The sequence below is a fragment of the Jaculus jaculus genome, chromosome 7 (genome assembly GCF_020740685.1).
Source record: "Jaculus jaculus isolate mJacJac1 chromosome 7, mJacJac1.mat.Y.cur, whole genome shotgun sequence".
Classification (NCBI taxonomy): Eukaryota; Metazoa; Chordata; class Mammalia; order Rodentia; family Dipodidae; genus Jaculus; species Jaculus jaculus.
The window spans coordinates 125491769-125500207 of record NC_059108.1 but is presented as its reverse complement, the minus strand read 5'-3'; positions in this window follow the sequence as shown (position 1 = coordinate 125500207).

Sequence of the window (8439 nt, the reverse complement as noted above, 5' to 3'; positions counted from 1 at the left end):
TAGACACTTCAGCTTACTTTGGGGTTCTTATGTCTTCTCCCTTACTGATTTTTTTTTTAAAAATTTATTTATTTGTTTATGAGAGAGAAAGGAGAGAGAGAGAGCGAGCGAGCATGACAGGGCCTCTAGCCACTGCAAACCAACTCCAGATGCATGTGCCACCTTGTGCATCTGGCTTATGTGGGTCCTGGGGACTCGAAAAGAGGTCCTTTGGCTTTGCAGGCAAACACCATAACCACTAAGCCATCTCTCCAGCTCTTTAATTTTTCTTTTAAGAAAGTTAGTGTAGGAATAGAATGGTGTCTCTAATCAAATTTCATTGAAGGCCTGACCCCTAGAACCTATGAATATTTCCTTATTTCAAAATGGAGTCTTAAACTGGTCATGGTGGCACACGCCTTTAACCCCAGCACTCGGGAGGCAGAGGTAGGAGGATCACCATGAGTTCGAGGCCACCCTGAGACTACACAGTAAATTTCATGTCAGCCTCAGCTTGAGAAAGACCCTACCTCGAAAAATTAGGAACAAACAAACAACAACAGCAACAAAAATGGAGTCTTGTTAAATGATTAAGGTAGGATGAGATCCTCAGGACTCATCCGACACAACTGGTGTTCTTATAAGAAGGAGAAATTTGGCCGGGCGTGGTGGTGCACGCCTTTAATCCCAGCACTCGGGAGGCAGAGGTAGGAGGATCGCCATGAGCTCAAGGTCACCCTGAGATGACAGAGTTAATTCCAGGTCAGCTTGGACCAGAGTGAGACCCTACCTCAAAAAAAAAAAAAAGAAGGAGAAATTTGGACAGAAGCAGACATGCTCAGAGGGAGGACAACATGTAGACACAGGGGAAAGACATCCATCTGCAAGCCAAGGAGTGCCCAAGGTTGCGCAAGTTAGGAGAGAGGAAGGAACAGATTTTCAGGGCCCTTAGACACCCAATTTCAGGCTTCTAGCTGCCAGTACTGTGGGATATAGTGCACGTCTGCTGGTTAAGCCACCCAGTTTGTGAATGCTCCATGCTGGCAGATTCCAGAAAATAATACAGTGAAATTTGATAAACCTGGTGAAATCCTTAGCAGGGCAGACACTGAAGCTCCAGTGGTAAAAAGGACTTGTGCAGTCACAAAACCAGGTGGAACCAGCTCTCTAAATCCCCAGGTTCTCCCCGCCACTTCTGCGCTGAGTCCAGTTTGGGTAAGCCACAACAATAACAAGCTTCCATTGTAGGCCAGACAGGGTGGAGAAATGTTATTCCTGCCTTGTTATCATACATGCTGATAGACTTTAACAGTTTAAAAGAAGACTTGGTTTGGGCTGGAGAGATGGCTTAGTGGTTAAAAAATATGCTTGCCTGTGCAGCCGAAGGACCCGGGTTCGATTGCCCAGAACCCACATTAGCCAGATGTATGTGGCAGCACATGAGTCTGGCGTTATACATTCTTGCTCTCCCTCTCTTTCTTCCTAATAAAAATTTAAATTTTTTTAAAAATAAAAGACTGGGAGCCGGGTGTGGTGGCACACGCCTTTAATCTCAGTACTCAGGAGGCAGAGGTAGGAGGATCGCCATGAGTTCCAGGCCACCCTGAGACTCCATAGTGAATTCCAGGTCAGCCTGGGCCAGAATGAGACTCTACCTCAAAATAAAAAAAGACTTGGGCATTGTTCATGTGAAGTAGGCATACTTATATTGGGACTTCAGTGTCCATGGATTTTACTTGTGTTTACCAACTAATCTTTTAAAAAATATTTGACATCTATTTGTTTGAGAGAGAGAATAGGTATGCCAGGGCCACTAGCTAGTGCAAATGAACTCCAGACACAGACACAAGCACCATATTGTGCATCTGCCTTATATAGGTACTGAGGAATCAAACCTGGGTCCTTAGGCTTATCAGGCAAGTGCCTTACCCCCTGACTCCAGCCCACCCTGACTAATCCTTTAAGAAGCTATATTAGCTTGATGAGGTTCTTAGTGAGTGTTGGATCCAAGTTACTCCTTACATATGAAAAGAGGTAATACCTAGGGTACCTTTTGGGATGGCAAAGGACAATTTCATTGATACCTGGTACCTTCTCTATGGTGGTTTGAATGCAAAACACCTTCCATATCCTCCTGTTTTTATGATTAAATCTTATGCTTAATCTCCAGCTGGTAGAGCTCTTGGGAGGTGGAGCCTTGGGAGAGGAGGCACAGCTCTAGGGGCGGACCTTGGACTTTAGTAATCCAGCTCCCCTTGCCCATGTTACTTAGCTCACTCTTGCTGTTTCCCACTACTGACATGTGACAGTGTGAGCCAGCTTTGTGCTTTCCCGCCTCAATGAAACTTCCCCTTGAAACTGTAAGCTGAAATAAAGCCTTCCCTTCCATAAGCCGCTTCTGGTAGGGTGTTTTGTCTCAGCAATGAGAAGCCAACTTCCATGTTCATTGAGGAGGATCTTAGGTTCTGGTGGAGCCCCTTCCACAGAGTAGTGAATGGTAAGAGGTACGATACATTTCTGCTGCGGTTAATTGAACCAACTTGATTGTGCAGAGGTGTGAGGGAAGTGTCTCCCATAGACTCATGTGTTTTGCATACTAGGTCTTCAGTTGGTGTCAGTTTGGGGAAGTTGTGGGGCCTTTAGGAGGGAGAGCCTTGCTGGAGGAGGTGTGCAAACGGGCTTTGGTTTTGGGGTGATACAGCCCAGCTCCGAGCCCAGTACTTAGACTCTTTCCTCCCAGCTGATTTGACAGGATAGGAGGCCCTGGCCGTCTGCTCTGCCTTGCTTTTCCTGCCATGATAGAACTTCCCTTCAAACTGTGAGCTGAGATGAACCCTTTCCTTCCTTAAACCACTTCTGGTCATCTGTTTTTTTTTCTCCGGCAATGAAAAGGTGACTTCTACAGTTGGGTTAAGAAACTGCTATAGGGCTGGAGTGATGGCTTAGCGGTTAAGGCACTTGCCTGCAAAGCCTAAGGATCTATGTTTGACTCCCCAGATCCCACATAAGCCAGGTGCACAAAGGTGAGCAAGCTCAAGGTCACACATGCACAAAGATGGTACAAGCATCTGGAGTTTGATTGCAGTGGCTGAAGGCCCTAGCTTGCCAGTTCTCTCTCACACTGTCTCTCATAAAGGAAATTAAAAAAAAAAAAACAAAACACTCCTATAAAGGTTTTTGTAGAGAAGGTTAACTGAAAGAGAAAAATCTGCTGTGAATATGTATGACATCATATCATGGGCTGGGGTCCCAAACTAAATTAAGAAGAGGAAAGGAAAAATCTGACTGAGTGCCAGGATTCCCCATATGTGCTTCCTGTTCAAGAATCCCACCTTACACTCCTGCTGCTATAAATTCCACCATTCCCTCCCCACCATGATGGACTGTGCTGTCTTACTTTAGGTGCCAAAGTAAACCTTCTCCCCTTACATTGCTTCTGCCAGGCATTAAAATTTATTATTTTTTTTTTGCTTATTTTTATTTATTTATTTGAGAGTGACAGAGAGAGAGAGACAGAGAGAGAGAGAAAATGGGCACGCCAGGGCCTCCAGCCATTGCAAATGAACTCCAGATGCGTGTGCCCCCTTGTGCATCTGGCTAAACGTGGGTCCTGGGGAATCGAGCCTCGAACCAGGGTCCTTAGGCTTCACAGGCAAGCGCTTAACCGCTAAGCTGTCTCTCCAGCCCTCTGCCAGGCATTTTGTCACAGCAATGAGAAGAGTCATTAATACAATGTCCTTCTTTCATATTGTTTTTTTCTTCTAGGTCACATGAGGAGCAGGGAGGCCTCTCTGCTCCCATCTCCATAGCTACCATCCTCAGAGCAGGAAAGATGTTCAGTTTGGCTGCCCCGTCAGCTTCTCCTAAAGGACTCACTATGCTGCCTTGTGTGGCCTGTCCTAGGCATTCCCACATCCAGCTCTCTTTTGGCTCTGATGTGGTTCTCTCAGGGTTCCATCCTTGAGTCTCCATCTGACATGGTGGGATACAATTTCTTTGCTTTCTCTCCCTCTGGAAGCCAGAAGAGCTCAAGCCTGACATATCTCCCTCCACCAAGCTTCTCTGCATCATGTTCCCAAGCAGGCTACTAAGAGAAACAGTACTTAAATTTCAATGGAAGAGTTTATACCACCATCATCTATCTGCCTTTGGAGAATCAACAGGAAACCACACACTCAAATATTTAATTTAGGTACAAGATTTGGGACCAAAAGGACACAAATTAACAACATCAGAGTTGAGAGAAACAACTTCTTGGAGAAGATTTTAATTTGTTGGTGGCCTGGTTTTTGGTTTGTAGCCTGAGACATGGAGAGGCCTTGCCATGAAAGGGGGAAGTCCGAAGAGGAGGTGAGACGAGAATGGAGCTGCATGATTACTGCTTTAGCTGGCTTGAATTCCCCTGCTGAGGCGGCCGGCAGCAAAAGGCTGACACAATTCTTCAAGAGAGAAAAGCTTTTGGTGTGTCTGTGTGTGTGTGATATGCGTGGTGGTCCATGTGTGTGAGGGCAGGCATGCATGTGCCACAGTGTGCACGCAGATGTCACAGGACGGCCTCTGGCGCTGGCCTTTGCCCTCTGCCTCTGTTTAGACACAGGGTCTTTTTGTTGGTTCCCCCCTGTGTACGTCAGCCTAGCTGGCCTGGGAGCTCCCAGGGGTTCTCCTGTGTCCGCCTCGCATCTCACTGTAGGAAAGCTGGGATTCCAGCCTGGCTTTACTGCATCCAGCATTACCTGGGATCCGGGCATCTAAACTCAGGCCCTCAGGCTGTGCAATAAGGGCTTCAGCCTTTGAACCATGTCCTTGGATCTCAGGAGAGATTGTGTGAGAAACTGGCACACACAAAACAACCTTAGGAAGGGTTGCATTAAAATGTTAAAAGGGGGCTGGAGAGATGGCTTAGCGGTTAAGTGCTTGCCTGTGAAGCCTAAGGACCCCGGTTCGAGGCTCGGTTCCCCAGGTCCCACATTAGCCAGATGTACAAGGGGGCGCACGTGTCTGGAGTTCGTTTGCAGAGGCTGGAGGCCCTGGCGCGCCCATTCTCTCTCTCTCCCTCTATCTGTCTTTCTCTCTGTGTCTGTTGCTCTCAAATAAATAAATAATTTAAAAAAATGTTAAAAGGGGGCTGGAGAGATGGCTTAGCGGTTAAGCGCTTGCCTGTGAAGCCTAACGACCCGGGTTGGAGGCTTGATTCCCCAGGACCCACCTAAGCCAGATGCACAAGGCAGTGCACGCGTCTGGAGTTCGTTTGCAGTGGCTGGAGGCCCTGGCATGCCCATTCTCTCTCTATGTCTGCCTCTTTCTCACTCTGTCTGTCACTCTCAAATAAATAAATAAAAATGAACAAAAAAATAAAATATAATGTTAATAGGGGTTAGGGAGATGGCTCAATGGGTAAGAGCACCAGCCACATGAGCAGGAGATAGGTCTGGGCTGGAGAGATGGCTTAGCAGTTAAGGCGCTTGCCTGGGAAGCCTAAAGGCCCAGGTTCGATTCCCTAGTAACCATGTAAGCCAGATGCACAGAGTGGTGCATATGTCTGGAGTTTGCAGTAGTTAGAGGCCCTGGTGCACCAATGTTCTCTCTCTCTATATATATCTGCCCCCTCTCTCAAATAAATAAATAAAAAATATATTTAAAAAAGATAGGCATGACTACACTGACCTGAACCCCAGTCTTGGGGTGGGGAAGAGACAAGAGGATCACTAGGGCTCACTGGTTAGTCTGACTGAAAAGCAGCAGCTCCAGGTTTAGTGAGAGACTCTGTATGAAGAAAACAAGCCGGAAGGTGGGTAGAGGAGATCACCTGATGTTCTCCTCTGGCCTCTGCATGTGCACAGCAGGTGCATGTGCATCTGCACACATGTAAGCATACATTACACATGCATGCATACAAAAGATTTTAAAAGATTCTAGGTATTTTTGCCTTTTAGGGCCCCTTCTTCCACAAAGTGCTTAAAAATGTACTATACAAGTACAATGGCATAAAGCTACATATATTAATATATATTATGTTAGTCAGCTTCTCATTACTGTAACAAAATACTTGAGATAATAAATTATAAAAAGACAAGATTCATTTTGGCTCACAGGATTTTTGTGTTCTTTTTGTAAAAATTTTTTTGTTCTATTTTTATTTATTTATTTGAGAGCAACAGACAGAGAGAGAAAGAGGCAGATAGAGAGAGATAGAGAGAATGGGCGCGCTAGGGCCTCCAGCCACTGCAAACGAACTCCAGATGCATGCGCCCCCTTGTGCATCTGGCTAACGTGGGTCCTGGGGAACCGAGCCTCGAACCAGGGTTCTTAGGCTTCACAGGCAAGCACTTAACTGCTAAGCCATCTCTCCAGCCCTTGTGTTCTTTTATTAAAAAAAAATTATTTTACTTATTTGAGAGAAAGAGATAAAGTGGGGTGGGGGGACAGGGAGAGAATGGGCATGCCAGGGTATCCAGATCCATTCATCACCTTGTGCATCTGACTTACATAGGTCCTGGGCAATTGAACCAGGGCCCTTTAGCTTTGCAGTTAAGTGCCTTAACCACTAAGCCATCTCTCCAGCCCTTGCATTGAAGTGTTGAAGGCTCTAGTCCATGACCTTTCAAGCCCATGGCTAGGCAGTACACCATGTCAGGAATCATGGTGGAACAAAACCATTCACATCACAAGAAAGGTCCCCTCTGATGTCCTCATCATAAAAAGCTTCAGGAAGTCCCAAAGATACCACTATGGCATGGACCTCAACATCCCCAGGATGGGTGGTGGCACAGATAAGATCGACGCAATGACTAAGTATGACTGAGAGCCAGAGAGAAATCAGGAGGGTAGCTCGTAATTACTGCAGTGACAATTGCGATTCTTATATTTTGAAATAATGAACCTGTGGCATTTTTCATTTTCAATCCCTTATAGCTTTATGCTTTTCTAATATTAACTAGCATTTACTACTGCGGAGTATAAGTGTAGTTTTTTAAAAAGCCAATACTGCTCCCAACCCATTGGGTTTTTTTTTTTTTTTTTTTTGAGGTAGGGTCTAGCCTGACCTGGAATTCACTATGTAGTCTCAGGGTGGCCTTGAACTTATGGCCATCCTTCTACCTCTGCCTCCTGAGTGCTGGGATTAAAGGCATGTGCCACCATGCCTGGCTATTTTTTTTTAATGAGAGAGAGGAAGAGTTGGTGCACTAGGGCCTTAACCACTGCAATTAAATTCCAGAAACACACGCCACATTGTTTGCATGTGTCACCTTGTGCATCTGGCTTATGTGGGTTCTGGGGAGTTGAACCTGGGTCTTTAGTCTTCACAGGCAAGCACCTTAACTGCTAAGCCATCTCTCTAGCACCCAACCCATTGTTTTTATTCTTCTTCTTCTTCTTCTCATTATTATTATTTTGGTTTTTAGAGGTAGAGTCTCTACCACCCTGAGACAACAGAGTGAATTCCAGGTCAGCCTGGAATAGTGTGAGACCCTACCTCGAAAAAAAAAAAAAAAAACACAAGAATAAGACAAACTTATTTATAGTAAAGTTTATCTCATGTAGTGTACAGTGCCATGAGCTTTAATGAGTGTATAGCCATGCAAACCTCACCACAATCAAGTGACATAGCGCCTTCAAATTTCCCAGCAGGTCTATTTAAGGACCTGTCGGCAGATATTTTGGTTGTATGAGAGAGGACTAAATGGAAAGAGGCCAGTTTTTTTTTTTTTTAAATGATTGGGCTGACTCTAAACCACATTTAATTTTTAATACACAAAATTCACAGAGAGTTAATTATGTACATTCTTACCAATGAGCTCTGGCATTGCTGAAAACTAAACTAACTTTCCAAAAATGGTTGTCTCATTTACTTGCAAAACCTTATACCTGATTATATCTCAATTTTAGAACCTGAAGACTTCCAGTTCTGGATTCTTAATTGAGGAAGTGTGTAATCACAATATTTTGAAGGCTTACCTACATTGCTAGGAATATTTGATAACTAATAAATTTATATAAGTCAGGATTCTTCAGAGAATCAGAACTAATAGTGTCTGTGTGTGTGCATGTGTGTAAAGAAATTTATTTTAAGGAATTACCTTAGCATGCCTCATAGAAGCTCCGTGAATCCAACATTTAATGAGAGAGAGAGAGAGAGAGAGAGAGAGAGAGAGACAGGGTGGAGATACAACAAAAAGTTGTAGTTTTAGTGCAAAGGCAGTCTGCTATAGAACTAAGAAGAGCTGATTTGCAGATGAAGCTCAAAGTCAGCCTGTTAAAAAATGTGTCTGGCTTGGAGAAGGTCAGCCTCTTGGTCTAGTCAGACTTTCAGTAGATTGGGTGAGATCTGCCCATGATGGAGAATAGTCCACTCTATTCAGAGTACACCACCAGTGCAAATGAAGACTTTATCCAAAAACGCCATCACAGACATACACCAGATACTGACCGGCACAGTGGCCCAGCCAAGTTGACCATAAA